General features: G+C 35.9%; 1 protein-coding gene and 1 long non-coding RNA gene across 5 annotated transcripts in view; both read left to right on the top strand.

Annotated features, from left to right (window-relative positions):
* LOC136845106 (glycine-rich protein 1-like) overlaps positions 1 to 907 on the top strand; it is a 154546-nt gene extending 153639 nt beyond the window's left edge. Inside the window, exon 4 of one of the 2 annotated variants that reach the window (XR_010855070.1) lies at positions 815 to 907. The gene's annotated coding sequence lies outside the window, so the exon portion shown is untranslated. The remainder of the gene's footprint in view (positions 1 to 814) is intronic. The other variant, XR_010855071.1, reaches the window with a different exon arrangement.
* Positions 908 to 2608: 1701 nt separating this feature from the next.
* LOC136845107 (uncharacterized) lies at positions 2609 to 10920 on the top strand. 3 transcript variants are annotated; one of them, XR_010855074.1, is made up of 3 exons: positions 2609 to 2857; positions 6922 to 7036; positions 9231 to 10920. It is a non-coding gene; the product is annotated as an uncharacterized lncRNA (long non-coding RNA). The 3 variants fall into 3 exon arrangements; XR_010855073.1 differs by having other exon boundaries at positions 2791 to 2897; XR_010855075.1 differs by having other exon boundaries at positions 2825 to 2882.
* Positions 10921 to 16925: the final 6005 nt, after the last annotated feature.

The following is a 16925-nucleotide window of genomic DNA, read 5'->3' as shown; positions in this document are numbered from 1 at the left end:
TATATATATATATACATATATAAACATGAAAGACGTTTGACACATAATGCAGTGTTTTCAACAACATCTGTAGGTCAAAAAAAATGCAGACTATTTTTTAAAAGGAACAATCATGGTCATTGTCCAACTCACTCATTTGAAAAATACAGCAAAATTTTTGTATGATCAATCCTTCCTTGTTCATTATCGCGATTTCTGCTGTATGTATTTATGTATGTATATATGTATGAATGTACCAAAACAACTTTTCATTGCTTTGTTTGATAATAGTTCACTAGTTCCTTACTGAATTTTGTGTTTTAACCTTCCTTTTTCACTGTTGCTTTTTATGTAGTATGTTTATACGTATAAATGTATGTATGTATACAGGTATGGATGTATGTATGTGTTAAAACACTTGTTTTTCTCCACTGCTTTGTTTGATAAGAATTCGACAGTTCCTTATTGAAATTTGTATTCTTTTTTTCACTGTTATGATTTCTGTCGTATGTATGTACGTATGTATATACAGTATGTATGTATGTATGTATGTATGTATGTATGTATCAAAATGCAACTTGTTTCTCTCCATTACTTTGTTTGATAAGAGAATTCGACAGTTCCTTATTGAAATTTGTATTCTTTTTTTCACTTATGATTTCTGTCGTATGTAAGCCCGTATGTATACACAGTATGTATGTTTGTATGTATATATGAATGTATCGAAACACAACGTGTTTCTTTCCACTGCTTTGTTTGATAAGAATTCGCAAGGTCCTTAGTGAAATTTGTGTTTTAAAGAAGTTAAAAACGTTCGTGTGTCTTTTCTTTTCAGAAATTCGTCTGCTTCGTATGTATTGCCAAGACGTGTAAGGCACAAAGTCTCAGTGATTACTCATTTTAGAGTAAAATACTAATTTTAGTGATAAATAAATTAGGTTAATTTATTTATTTTTGTACATTTATATTAAAATTAAATCATAAAGATTTTAAAGAAGGTTTTAAATTAAAAATACAATAGCCCTTGTTTTAAAAACGATCGGCTGACATAACAGTAGACGAATTTCTAGCAGGGAAACAGGCCTAAAATAAATATACGGTTACGAGACCGCAATGTTAAAAGATATAAATGTATCATTTTTCATTGTAATATCGAATCTTTTGTTTATTATAGATTTAATTTATCTTAGCCTGAATGAATTTAGCCGTGGAATTATCTTATATCAAAAGCGTTCAAGTTACGTAGTTCTCTAAAGTTGCCAGCCATTATTTAGCTTCTTGATTATCTGACTAATATCCGTAATTCCACTAACCATTCTTAACAGATTATGAGTCATTATTTATTTATTAATTAACACTATACCTAACAGTGAACAATCTCACACAGCACTTAGAATCACAGATTCTATCTTAGATTTTTGCAAGATGCTGCCAGTTACTATATTCAGCTTTATTTTACATAAAGCTTCAAAATAACTCATTCCCGACTCATTTATGTACTTACAGATATTAATTTAATAATTTTTAGTAATGTTAACATCTAATCAGTCATTTTTATGTGGCGATTTTATTGTTGTCATATTTACTTTTTAGTTCGGTTTCCCATCTCAAATAACGTCTGCATCCTATTTTACAGGACGACTTTTCAAAAGCGCCCCAAAATTATCTAAATTTTCAGTAATAACTAGCTATTCAGAGCTTAATGTATACTAAAACTTAGGTATTTTAAATTTATTGCCTCTCTGCTGTCTGTTTAAAGATTTTATAGTATCATGATGTGTTTTACTCTCGGCCTCTTGTTAACTTTCAAAGTTCGTCTACCTGCTTGTTTTACCATACACCCTTGGCAGAATACCTTACAGATTTCACAGTTTTTAATTTTAAAACTCTGTACCAGTTCTTAATGATGCTAAATAATAGTTTTAAACTTTATTTTTATCATAATTTGTTAATATACCTGATTTAATATTGAGACAAGTAAATTTTTGAAAGCTTAGACAATAGTTATACATTGCAAAAAGGCTTGAATCGTAATAGTTACTATATAGTATTTTTATTTTTATTTATTTTAGCAATTTATGCCATAAAAATGAGTAACCTGTATGATAAAAGAATATAAAGACTTATTCTTAAACTATATGTTAATTTACTTTGGCACAGTTTCTCATATCTTACGTAAAATTGAAAGTTAAGTCTAGGTGTAAACAAGGAAAGTTGCTAATTACTAAATATTCCAAAGATTTTATTCAATAGTTACATAAAATGTCAATAGATGTCCATAGCGTCGTTGGCCAAAATTGTCAAGACGATAACGAGCCTAAAATTAAATACGTAAAGAGTTACGAAAGTGTATTCACGTCAAAAATAATCATTCATAATGTATTAATGTGAAATTTAGCATTTTTTATATATCCTGTCTGTCCTTTATGTGATGATTGGCGTATGTTTTTATAATTTATTTTAGGCTCTCCAGCACTCGTAAATGGAACAAAAGCCGATTTTTCTGCTGGATATTAGTTTTTTGTGTGTAATAAATTGTTTTTATTTTATCAAGTGCCGCTGTATTGTTTATTAAACGATAATTTGTTGTATTATTATGTTGATATATTAGCTGTCAAGAAGGAAGGGGGGGTTTTCAGTTAACGCCTCCATCTATGGAACCTATTTGAAGCTATTATTTTTAAAATGTCGACAGATATCTTATATGGTATTTATGGATTACTTTTATACCATCAGAGGTTTAAAATACTATCATTGAAGTGCTAAAACTGCCGATAAACTTGATCTGAAATATTGTTCAAAGCCGTCAAGATAGTATTGGAATCTTGGCCACGTGAATTGAACTGACTGACTGACAACATCTGCTCGTCACCGGCTGGTAATATCATGTTGTTTTATTGAACGTGAGGTTCGCCCAGGTACGTTAGAAGTGTAATTATACGTAAATCAGATTGGAGAATGTTATATAGGAACGTAACATGCAAAAGAATGCGTCGTAAACTTAGGAAAAGCGAGCTAAAGTTTCGTCTTCGACAGGCTTTATTTGCATAGAACCAACAATGGCCGACTCTTGGACGGTTAGGCCGTAATTATTTTCGGCTGTGAACCTCTTAGGCCGTCAGAACCTTGGGCCATCTGAAGTTTAAGCCGTAAGACATATCGGAAGCCCCTGGGGACGCCGTGTTTAGCATTACCCCCTCGGGAATCAAAGTATATATGCACACCCATATCGGCCGTTTGCCAGGTTGGATGTTATGGCCGGAATGGCTTATGTCTGAAATGTCAAGTTGTTTGCATTTTTGTTTGCAACGTCAACCTTGGCCATAACTTATTAGCTTTAAAAGAGTTAGAGACATCATATATCGCGTTCTTCGTTTGTGAAACCCCTTTCGGATCTACAGGGCCATGTATTGTTAGCCTGTAGCCATTGCTACTAAGGTAGGCCTGTAGTCTTAGCTGCTAGAATAGGCAGTAGGCAAGGCTACTGACTGATTCCATGTGTATTATATCTCATATTTGTGTAATAAGCTTCAAATGAATTGTCGGAATCCATATGTATTATATTTGTTTGCATAATAAGGTCCGAATGAATTGTGCATTCACTCATTCAGTGACACCATAACCATAGTGACACTGTCAGTGGCAACAGCCAGTCAAGTCTGCTGGTTTGACAAACTTCTAGTTTAGACATTATTTTTTCAGTTACCAGCTTCTCAGAATTTCAGTAGGCATAAAAGCCTTGTATAAACCAGGAAATACTTGATGTACAGTACAGCCTGCCTAAGTTTGTTGTATTTAATGGCAAATACAAAAAAAAGGTAATTCTAAGCCGGCTGTCCGCGGTGAGCTAGACTATGGCAATTGACGTTTTCCTATGTTATTTTACTTCCTTTAGAAAAATTTAAAGTCATATTTTGTCGGCCGGCTTTAACTAAGCTGTCATTGACCTTTGAAGACTACACGACTTGTATTACCTAACGTGGGGTAGGTCTAAGCCGGCATTCCGCGGCAAGCCCCCCCACCTCCATAGCTAATACGGCGAAATTGTAACCAGTAAACCCCCCTAAAAATACCAACCTAACGTATCCTAGAGGTGTTTACTGGTTACAATTTTGCCGTGTTAGTTATGGAGGGGAGGTGGGGGGGCTTGTCGCGGAATGCCGGCTTAGACCTACCCCGTGTTAGGTACTTAAGTTGTGTAGTCTTCAAAGGTCAATTTTGGTATATTTACAGCCGGCCGACAAAATATGACTTTAAATTCTTGTAAAGCAAGTAAAATAACATAGAAAAATGCCAATTGCCACAGTCTAGCTCACCGCGGACAACCGGCTTAGAATTACCCAAAAAAAATAGGCTGTAATTATACAGATGAGCTCCCTGCTGAGATACCATTTATTAATAAGTTTTGTTTGATTATAGGAATGGGTGTTATAAGTCCAGCGCAGTACAGTTGAGTTCATTTGAGGAATTTACTGAGATAATCAGGTACATTTACATGCTTATTTTTGTACTTCCATCCCCGTGGGGCTGGTACTAAGCAAAGCCTCGTGCAGGGCTTTTCTGTAGAATTACCATATAGGCTAATGCCCTGTGAAGAAAGTGTCATTTAGCAGGGATGAATTGCCTACTACGTGCAAAATTTCCTTTTATTCACTGCATTAGGCTAGTTCTAGGTTTTTTTTATATTAGCCCCATATTGTTTGTGAAACACGTGAGACATGAAACGATAAATCATAAGCTTTTTGGAGTACGACTGTCTGAATAGTACATACCTAGAATGGCACACAATGGCTATATCTGCTGATGCAGTCCCTCAGTCAACAAATTTTGCAGAATAAGGTTAGTATGTCTTTAAAACCTGCAAAAGTCACCTTGCCTGGTTTTTATTCAGCATTGGAGGTTTCAGTTTTTTTTTATTTTTTTTTGTGATAAACCAGTGTAATTTAACTAAGTTTGTCACTGATGTGAACAGTACCCAAGGACCTCTCATGTTTTTTGCCCTTTTTATCCACATTAGGTTGCTTGCCTATTATCGTCAAGGGTGCTGGTCATGGGCGTATCATTCGAACATGTACATTGGCCTTAGGTTCCCTTTTCCCAAGTCAGGGTACAGTACCCTAAGATAGATTGGGTTAAGGGAAGGATAGGTTAGGATATATCCTTTGTTAAATATATTTCTGATCTGCTTTCAGGCAGATTGCTCCATCTCATTCAGGAGGATCCAAGCCATCCCCTCCCCAATATTCTTGTTGAATTATATCCATAAGGACAATGTAGTGTTATTTGAGATGGAAGATAAGGCCAGTGCATTCAAGTGATCCCAAGTTTCTGTAGCAAAGTAATAGGTCAGAATTCTGTTCTGCCTTGTCAAAGCAATAGGTCAGAATTCTGTTCTGCCTTGTAGGACAAAGGATCAAGTATTGTTGTTAAGGTGCTTTTTGCTATATTTATGTCACTGAATTAGCTCAAAACTTGACACGCTTATCTGTAATTTATATAACTTTGCCACAAGTGACGTTTTACTCAAGATGTTCATAAAATGCTGCAATTTGTTGATTTAGTTCCTTATACATTGTTTTGTGATTGTTCTGCAATTTTCACATTTGTGGGTGCTTACAGTTAATAGCTGTCAGCATTTGATGTAACAGTTGAAATGGTAAATCAAATGAATAGCTAGGTAGCATCACTGCAACAAGTATGAACACACATTCCCTTGTCCAGAGGAGTCACTGTATCCCCTGCAACATGTACATTAAAGTAAAATGCATTTGGTTTTTGTTCCAAGAAGCCTATTTGCTACACTCTGGGTATTATATGATTTTTATTATTCATGGCAGGGTATTTGAGACTGACAGCTATGAGTTCAAGAGGTTGTTACACATCCTCGAGGTACTAGGCTCCGTTGCTGGAATTGTACTGACAATTTTCCCATATATTTTTTCAGTTGATTCTGGACTCTTTAATCTTAAAATTCAAATGGGCATTTTGGTGTGTGAGAAATGGAAGCTATGGAGGTTAATACCTTTTGGTGCTTTTTCCATGGGAAATGCAAAATTAAAAAAATAAATAGCATGTACCTAGCCATTGAGTATCTTGGTACGTATTCCTTTAGTTCAAAACGTTTTTACATATTTAGTGTATGCTATACAGATATATTGCATAGCATTGTTTTGGGTTCATTTTATGCATCAAATTTTTGTAGTATACCTTCCATAAGCTGTCAGATAGCATTGCCTTTTACATAAATATACATTACAGAGATACTGTATTTTATAGTCTTATATTCAATTCATTTTATATACTGCTACCAGTTTTGGTAGTAACTTCTAAAGGCCATCAGTTGGTATTTGCCAGCATATCTTATGTTTCCATAGTGACTAGAGTGTGTCTGTCACCACAAGGGTTTCCTCGACGAGCAGCTGTCTTCGTTATTTTTATATTTGTGCCAAATATTCCAATGGTTTGACTTCCCCACTGGTACACTTTAGCATCCTTCATTGGTAACCACAAAAAACCTCATAGTTGTCTGTTTACCTGTCAGTGTAGAATGGTTTGCAGTATAAACTTTGGTATGTAAGAGTAAATTTTAAAATTATGTAAAAACTTTATTTTTTTCTGCTATTGTTAAATGCTGGCTCGTGTCGTACGCCAACGTTGTTCCTCCTTCCTTTTGGGGCATTAGGCAAATGGACATGAATGGAAATATTTTAACACATTCTTCTTTGAGGTTGAAATCTTTGTACCGTTTTTAAAGAGTTCCTCCTCAGTCATCATCATTTAAACATTTATGTTAAAGTCAAATGCTGTGGTTAGAACTTAGAGTAATAGCTACTAAGGCATTAAGTGTTTTTGGAGGTTTTCATAAGTTTTGTGGTTATTTTTTAAGACAATTACTTCTTCAAATGATAATATTGAGATAACTTATCATGTATTTCATTACAGGTCATTCTGAATCCAGGAAGGGAGGACATGTCTTTTACAACCATCGCAGACACTTTGTGCAAAAAATTAGTCAGTATCTGGATGCATGCTAAACTTTGTTAGTAATACTTCAGCTGTAAGTTTATCATTGTAATTTATTAATGCAATTGTAAAGTAGTTATGAGACCTCTGGCATATATCTAGAATTTCCTATGGGTCTTTAAAACTGAAAATTGGAGAAATTGAATGACTGAGGCGAATACTCTTATGTTGATCCAAACCCAGTTAAACATGTAACCCAGGCCCAATGCAGAGGCCACACTTGAGGTGACAGCAGTAGTAATTGACAGGAAGTTCTGTTTTAACTCCAATAGACTTGCATTGTAAAACATAGGAGCTTTTAGTCAGCAAGGATAGCAGATGACAAAGTGAGACCTCAGAGGGTTTGAGGCAGTGGACAAGGCAAGGTAACATCTAATTGCATTAATTAACACAATACAGTATAATCAACTAAAACCAATTATGAGCTTGTATAACAAACTCCTGTATTTTGTGTCCTAAGTACTGAATGTGCTTGGTTTTATAGCCTTAACTTCATGATTTCTCTGACTCATCAATTGAGATTGAATAGTGCCACTTCCTGTTAGGTCAGGAATAGACAAAATGGAGTGACTGATGCACTCTTATGATTCAGTCACTTTTGTTTATTTTTTTTTAAAGGTGTCTCCTTAGATGCATAGCACTGGGGGCCCAGGGTGATAAGAACTTTTTTTTTTTTTTTTTTTTTTTTTTTTTTTTTTTTTTTTCCAGACATATGATTTAAGATATTGTGGATGAATAATGAATTGGGTTTATTTCTATAAATCATCGAGTCATTTCTCGAAGGATGGTACTGAAATTCACTGCTTACAAGTCCAGGTGCAAATTCCCTTGCTTACTGTTTCTTAACATGAGTGCATTGCCTAATTTTTTTATTGCTTTTATTATTTCCTTGAGATTGTACCATCCAGTCAAGGCAGTAAATAAATACTTGATCAAGGTTGGAGCTGGAAAAAGTGGAAGAAATGGGCCAGGCAAATGGAAAGGAAAAAAGGAGGCTAGTCAAGGCACTGAATTAAGTAATACGTATGTGATGCTCTCACTTAGATGATTGATGTTTGAGCATGAAAAATGTAAGAAAAGAATTCAAACTGTTTAGTTTTTATAACAGTTTTACATAATTTTGGGTTAAAGGGCCAGTTTGATCAGAGAGGACTTGGTTGTGTGTTTATTGCCCTGTAGGACTACTGCTTGGTTGTACGTAGGTGACACTGAAGGTTTTGTTTTTTAATGCACCTGTTTGCCGGCTGCATAGATCTCTCTCTCCTCGTTTGGTTTACTCTGGTTTCTTCCTAACTTGGTAGCTCAGTTGGTTCTACCTGGACTTCAGTGTGAGGTGGTCCAAAATTCTGTTGGCAGAACGACTTCATTGTCTCTGCACTAGGGCCCCTGTAGAGGCGTAGTGCCATCATTGCACCTCATGCTGTGCACTGTAGGTATTACTTAAGGGTCTTTGGTGCATCCCTTCACCCCTTAGCTGCACCCCTTTTCTTTCCTTTTACTGTACCTCATTCATGTTCTCTTCCTTCCAACTCACTTTCTACCCTCTCCTAACAGTTGTTTTGTAGCGCAACTGTGAGGTTTTCTTCCTGTTATGCCTCTAAAACCTTTCTGCTTTGTTTCTCTTTCAGCTCATTATAGTCCTAGTGCTTGCTTGGCCCTTGGACTATATTTTACAGCACATTTATATTGTGCACCAAGGGGCCCAGTGTTTGGGACCCATAGGTGTACTTGTTTAAATTATCACCAACCACCACCTGGCTTCCTGTGGTCCTAATTTGGGTGAAGAAGGGCCTTAGGTACTGATTGTGTGTGCATATATTCAGTCTATAGGACATTGTGCATCAGTACAATGACCTGTCCTTTGTCTCTGCCAATCATGAACGATTGTTAAATCTTCAGGCGTTTAGCTGCCCAATTTCTTTAACACTGCATTGCTCTGTTAAGAAAGCCATGTAAGAGATTAGAAACAACTGAATGCTCTCATTGAATTACTTTTATGATAATAACGATGCTAATAATAATGATGGTAATCATCTTGCTAATGAAAGAGTTCAGTACAGTAGTATGTAAATCTTAAATCTTTGAAGAAAGTTTAGTCGTTATTGCAATTAGAGATTGATATCTTGTGATATTTTGTAAACTGTACATTTAAAGTTTTTAGAAAATGATTGACTCATATGATATGAAGATTATAGTCTTGTGTCTAATAAATTATTAATGCATTTCAGGTTTCCAGGGTCACCATGGCACAGTTTTTGAAGATTCATCTGAAGACTGGATTTGTCAAAATTTTTCATCTGCCCTTTTTAAAGATTTGTTCAAATGTCCATTCATACAAATGACAAACCCTATATTATTACTTGTGCCTAAAGTTTAAACAGTGGCATGAGAAACTAGTTGCTTGAACATGTGATAAAACTTGCAAAGTGGTATTTAGCAATGTGTGTGTTTAAGAGACGTCCTTCATTAAAGAAGTCCCCTGTCTTCCCTGTTAGTTGCTTGCTCCTATGTCCATTGTCCCATGCACTTTTGACATTTGCGTCAGTGCTTTTCTCATCGTATTCCTCCTCAGCATGTTCGTCTGTTGAAAGAGAATCATCTAGTCGGTACCTCTCTGTTATTATAAGAATTAATTCTTTAACTTCAAAGCCTGGAGTGACCCAACTTTAGTATGTCATTCTTCTGTTGAAATATTGCTGATAAATACAACTGGTGTTTCTGGGTTGGTAAGGGAGGAAGGTATATAGAGCTGAGTATATATTCATGCATGTGTTATCTGTATGCCGTAATGCTTTCAAATGTGCTACAAGTACAAACTGTTATTTAAGGAATGTGTTTGTGGGATAGTCAGCTGTCTGTCATCACATTTAAGGAATGTGTTTGTGCGATAGTCAACTGTCATCAAAATGCAAGTTTGTTGTAATACAGCAATACCTTGCAATAACAGACCACTATCACTACCTCTAGACAGGTGGTGGATATCACCTGCTGACCTAAAGAAATTAGCTTAGTGGTCTGATTAAACAAAGTAATACAGTAATAATATATGGAAGGCAGTCAGGAATGCAATATAGTATTGAACAAATACTTCAGCTTATCACTTGGTGTTGCTAGTTATTGTTGGTAGTAAGTAAAATGAAAGTTTGCCCATTACTTGTTAGTACTCACATGTGCTCTCTCATATAAGCTCTTTGGTTTGAACATCTGTGACCACAATATAAAGTCTGTGCATCATGTGGTCAGCAGTGTTACCTTTGTTAACCCTGTAGTGTTCATCATCTAGTCTATCTGTTTTGTTGTATACAAAAAAAAAATGGGCTACATGTACACTACAGTTCCACTGAAATCATTTAGGGGTTGAAGAAGGGTTATTTGGGGATTCTTTAAGCTTCAAAACCTTCCCTAGCCCAAGGACATTGTCTTTCATTGCACGGTACTGTGATGTCTTATTGTTTTCACAATATTTGTACAATCATGATTTGTTTAGTATGTCGTTGGCTTAAGAAAAGGTACCAGGTATCTTTGTTTTGCAAAGTGTTTATCAGGCCATCAAAATCGAGGATAGTTTGTTTGCCCAGGAGTTCTTAGTCAAAATTCAGTCTTCTCAGGTCTTCTAGTAAAGTTCTCTCTTTCTTGGACTTACATTTCCTTCCCTTCCTTCCTCCTTAGTTGAAGATAGCTCCTCAGCCTAGTGAGGGTCTTCCTATTTCAAAGATATTGTCCCATTTTTTTCAGTTTTTAAGTTTTCCAGCCAAAGTCGCTCAGTTTTTGATACTCTATAACATATCAAAACTTCAGCTGTCTGTTGTCACATTTTAAAACCAAATGTCCTCAAAAGATGAGCTAATTAGAAGCTCTGAATAATATCAAAATCTTGAAGCCCATTTTCTGAGAATGGGGAAAAATTGTCTTACGTCAGTTCGTCAAACTAGGGACGTGCTTCACATTGTGTTTGGCAGGTTATTTCACAGGCTTATTTGGATTCTTCAGGATACCCTTTAACTCAGGATCAAGACTCATGGGGTTTAGGCTCTCACTTCTTTAAATATAAGTAGGAACTTCATAATCCTTAGAGTAAGTAAGTATACCTTAGTTTTACCAGACCACTGAGCTGATTAACAAGGGCTGGCCTGAAGGATTAGACTTATTTTACGTGGCTAAGAACCAATTGGTTACTTAGCAACGGGACTACAGCTTATTGTGGGCATTATACCGAGAAATGAATTTCTATCACCAGAAATACATTCCTCTAACTCTTCATCAGCCGGCCATGGAATTGAACTCCGGTCCATCGAGCGACAGTCTTCAACCGTTCGGCCAACAAAGGGCTATAATCCTTAGAGTGGGTACTTTGGGGTACTTTGCATCTCCAAAACACCTTTACAAGGTTTTACGTACATTATGTTTTGCTAGGTCTTCGATGCTGCTTTGTTTGCATCAGTCATTGAAGCGGGTCATGTTATACTGATTGGGATTGATCCAGGTCAATTATCCTCTTCTTCACGATCTCATCCCTTTTGAATCTGACATATAAGTTGTGTGTTTTCCTGTGGTGCCTGCTTTCAAGTTTTATGTGCTTGAAAAGTACTTGGTTTTGATCATGACATCCATTGGAAATCAGCTATATACAAAAGTTTTCATTCCTTTTACTGTACCTCCATTCATATTATTTTTCTTCCATCTTACTTTCCACCCTCTCCTAACATTTGTGTCAGTGTGCAACTGCGAGGTTTTCCTCCTGTTAACACCTTTCAGACCTTTTTACTCACAATTTCCCTTTCAGTGCTGAATGACCTTATGGGTTCCAGTGCTTGGCCTTTGGCCTAAATTCTATAATCCATTCCACTCCACTACACAGTTCCCATGATTTTGGATGATCCACTATTGCCTCACCTAATCTTGCTGTTCAATTGTGGAGTGGTCTTTCTGGCAGCACTACTGATGCTAATGTGCATGAGTTTTGAGTTGGCACCATTAAGGCATTATTTATTTCTTGATTTATGTCTTGTTATTTGTTTGATATTTTGTTTTCTCCAATACCTCTTATATCATGTTAATAATTTCTGTCTATTGGAGTTTGCTAAATATGCTAATGAGTGGGAAGGTCTGTTCGGTAAGATCGTTCTCTCACTGTCTTTAATAATCAATTTGTCTATCCCAGTTGCCACATTAAGTAACAATAATATTGTTCTCTCACTGTCATTAATAATCAATTTGTCTATCCCAGTTGCCACACTAAGTAACAATAAGAGGTGTGTAATGTGTAGGAGTAGTTACTGAATGTGAAGAGAATTTTACAAAGCTCTAGAGTTCTTGTCCTATTCTTGTGTCTTTCTTTTGTCATCATTTCCTTTTAGTATTTTCATGTTTGCTCCATACTACAAGAAGTTTACATTAATACCACTGAGAGTGGTGCACTCCAAACTCCTCAGATTTTCACACATCTCTTGTCCACAGACAGAATTGAGGGAAGAATATTAACGGGGGCAAGCCTGGTGACTATTCCTACCAGATGGGGACCAGACCCATTGGTAACCATCTGATTTCTGTATATTAATTAGCTATTTGGTTTGTCTGCTTTTAGCTGAGCATGTAGGCACAGTAAAAATACGAAGTTTGTTTCTGTGAAACTATGACAAGATTAATTTATAATTTAAATTGATGTTTTTTAAGTTTACTGTATTTGGAAATGTGACATAAACAAATTAATTGTAACAGGAAAACTGATATGTGTAATTATGTAGATTGTCAACACATATCTTTGATTGTTTTTCTTTATTGATGAACAGAAAAAGATTGCTTTAGTTGTAAAAGCTGTAGCATACAAGCAGACATTTAGTAATCTGCTAGAATGTAAAGTAACAGATGCATTATGGTCATAGTCTGTCTTATAAAAAATCAGAACAGGAAATGTGACAGGCAATTTAGTATTAATGTTATGAATTTGAACCGTGTCTGGTTGTCAGGATACAGTATATTCTATAAAGTTTAAAATTTGTAAATTAAGTGAAATTATTGTTGAATCATTCAGATTTCCTTCTTTTAAACATCAGAGTGCTTCATTTTCACAATTTCAGTATATTAGGAATTTAGAAGGAATAAGATTTGTGTTTTGCTCTAGAAAATAAATTGTATTCGAGCATTTTGTAACAGAAAATGTGTGTCTTGGCTACATTTACTTTTGAAATATGTAAGAGAAGATATTCTAAACCCAAAAGAAAGTGTTAGACTTATCTGTGGGAAGGGAAGTGCCACAGCAAATATTGTGCAACAATGGACGATGGATTAATGTAGAAGGTTTCATCTTTTCGGAATAACATGTTATCATGAATAGTAGACTGCTTAAAGAAAAAATTTTCTTTAGCTCTCCTTGGAGCACTGGGAATTGAGACTTTGCAAGTCACTTCTCTGGTTAAATTATTGAATGCTGAATAGCAATGTCATAAGGCCTGAATTTTGCAAATTTATAATTTTCTTCAAATGTCCAAAGATGTTCTATTTTATTTTTTGTGCACTTTGAGCCTGCATTCCTTGAGGTCTAGTTCTTCACGTAACTTGGTCTCATATCTATCACTATACTTTATGCCACAATGCTTGGTAATTTGTGATCATGCCAGGTCAGATTCTCTAACATTTTCTGTTCCCATGTCTGCTGTTGACCATAACAAAGCTGCAGTGTGCATATATACTGTGGATTCTGTATACTTCTTTCCACTTAATGTATTTCAGGTTGTTATAGATATTTTATTTCATTACTGCATTGTCAGCCCAACCCTCACTTCACAATAAAACACCAGGACAACAGAAATGTTCTCCCTTTGTCAAGTCTCGTACTGTATATTACATGTGAAAAATCTCGTACTTCATTTAAAATTTGTTCTTCCAAGCATCTCTTGTGACTATGCCCACAGCTTCAATATGTCCACTTTCCATACTACACTTTGTATTTAGCTTCCATACTGGTCATTGTAACCTTTGTTTTGCCTGCACTTCCTTTTATTTTCAGTTGTCTATTCTCTTTTCCAGTCTCCCATCTTTCAGTATTAACTTTCCTATGAACAGTGATGGAGTCAGTGTTGGTACTTGATCAAGATAATTTCACCTCAGATTCTTAAGCCATATCTAACAGTCTTCATTCTAAGATATATGCTCTGTCTGGGCACACTGTTCAATGCATTTTCAAGATACAGTATAAAGATATTAAGCAATGTAGCTTATTTTTGCATGGCTCTTTTCATGGAGTTAGACCTTTAAAAGATTTTCTCTGGTTGATTTTCCAGCACATAGCCATTCTGATATACTGTACTCATATTGAAAATACTTTGCCCCACATTCTCCCTTCGCGCACCTTCTTGCCTGCCCCGGGAATCTTACTCCTTTTTTTGTTCCTCTAATATGACTTGTCTTTTCTAGCCCCATCTTCTCATCAAAGATACTGCTAAAGTTCTGTTATATGGAAACTGGACTTGCAAACTAAAGGCCTTCAAAGAATGCTTATTTTGACTACTGTAATGATTCTTTGTATTTTGAGCAACCCCTCTCTGATTCGTTTTCCAACTGCTTTTAGCAAGTTGTATGTTAGAGCCTGCCTTGACATCTGCAGAATTCACATTAAATTTTGGTCTCATCTCCTTTCTTCCAGCACATTTCCAGTCCGTTCAGAATTGCAAATTACTGTTTCCATCATTTTCTTATGATTTCTTCCTCCCCTGCTTCGACCATCTTGCATTTTAAGTCTTTTTATCATACAATTTTTTTTTTTTTTTCCAAATTCTGTTTATTGTTCCATTCCGGATTTGTCATCATCTTCACCCAAGCCCCCTGCTTCCTAGCCACCCTTCTCTTCCCCATACAGGGCACATTTTCTTCCCAGCCTGTTTTCTTGTAGTGCTTGAAGGCCCTTTCACTTTTTAATTGCCCTCTGCATCTTGGCCTCCAACAACAAATGTGTCAGTGAGGGCAGTAGATTTCATGCTCCTCATGGGTCTTGCAATCCCAGCTACTTGGCCAATTTTTAGTACTGTATCTCTTTCATTCTGTGGCTAGTTACCCAATTTTAGCAGCCTTTGCATTATATGTAAAGTGGTGTGTGCTCTTTTTTATTATGCAATATCTGTGGCTTGTAAATTGCAGAGGATTATAAGTGTCCTCTTTTTTTGGGGGGTTGCCAATTGGATGATGTTTACCACTCTTTCTCTTTCAAAGTAACTTCCTTTTGCTTAGGACCTTTGTAAGGTTTCATCCTTGTCCTTTTTTTGGATTGTTTGTTTCATCAGTAGAACTATAAAAACAACTGCCAATAAACACTTGTTTAATCATCAGTAGGAGCTTTTGTCTCTACTTTTCATCATCCTTGTTGTACTCTTCATTAAAGTTTTTGTTTTTATGGCGCACGGATTGCGTTTTTCCTCACTTCTCTGTCACATGCACTTTCTGTGTGAATTCCCATTTATTCCATGCCTTGATCTGAGCTCTTCTGCTATTTCAATATCTCATTTTTGTGCAAACTGCTCCACTTCCCTTGTCATTTCATGTCAGTCTTTTTGATCTTGGACATTTCCGAGTTGTGTCAACCCAAAGCATCGTCCATAAAACGATCATTTACATTTGATTTGTGGTGTTGTATTCCCCTCTGAACCTCTTGCACAGCGTTCACATGGCCACTTTCTCAATAGGACGTTTTTATTTTTTATTTCCATTGACTGTAAGATTGGTTTTGCTGATGTTTGTTTTAATATTCTCCCTTTCCATTCCATGTTTTCAAATTATGTTAGCAAGACATCTTCCTCTGTCTGTGTCTGCTGTTTACACCAGGTCATGCTTATATAGAAGCTCTCATACGCCTTCTTTTTGTATTCCTTTGTAGCATCCGTTGTTGCTATGATGAAAAAATAAGGGCTTGTAACTGATCCATGATGTACTCCAAAATTTACCTAAAAGTCTTCTGAAATGCTGTATTTTTTATTATATGCAGTGTAGATCTAGTATATTACTAATCTTCTCACTTGTTCAATGAGTTTTTTGTACCTTCTGCTTTTCGAAGTACTTTATCAGATACCTTCTTAAGGCCTATGAATATACAGTAAAAATAAACTTCTTTGATTGTAAGGTACTTCCCTGTATGGGATATTGGAAAATGTTTAAAATTGAAAAGATGGTTAATTACATTGAAATGAAAAGAACAAATTTTTAATTCTTACAAGCAAACTTGCTACAAAGATAAAAACTGTAACTTGTAGAAATATAGTCTAACACTTCCTTGGGAATCTTTAGTTAAAATTTAAGATGTAAGGTTAATGGAGGTCTGGCACATGGTAGAGGGAGTTGATTGGCCAAAATTCACAATACAATTGTAATGGCCAAAATTCACAATGCAATTGTAACATTGTGTCTGTTATATAATTATTGTTTATCTATCTAGTGCGAGCATTAAGTAATCATTATTTGTTCCTACAAGGGTACAAGCTTTCTCTTTTTCTTGGAATGTCCTTCAGTGCAGCTAGGACTGGTTAAAGCTTGGAAACAAGATTTCAAATTTGGCAATCTTTTTTCCTTGTGGTGTTGTACTTACCTGCCCACACACACACAGTATGAATGTGTCTTATTTGCATTCCCATGACAGCTGTTGTTAAAGCTTAGCTTGCAGTGATTTTGTGTATGAATGGCTATGATGGAGGCTTTTCTGCCTATTGTGTTTGTGATGCTCATGTTAGGAATGATGTTGCCTTAGAATTCTTGTTCACCATATAAGGATGATGAGCATAAATGTCCTGGCATGATAGAATGTTTGCACACGATGTATGCAACCACTGTTGTCCCTCATTCTTTGTGTGTGGGATACAAAGGCCAAGAGTGTTTGGACCCTTCTCGGAGATTGTTTGAGGAGAAAGGTGAAAAGGGTATCCTGTGTGTCTTCTGAGGGT

This window comes from Macrobrachium rosenbergii, chromosome 13 (genome assembly GCF_040412425.1).
Source record: "Macrobrachium rosenbergii isolate ZJJX-2024 chromosome 13, ASM4041242v1, whole genome shotgun sequence".
Lineage (NCBI taxonomy): Eukaryota > Metazoa > Arthropoda > Malacostraca > Decapoda > Palaemonidae > Macrobrachium > Macrobrachium rosenbergii.
Note: the sequence above shows the minus strand (reverse complement) of the source record. Positions and strands in the feature narration are given on the sequence as shown.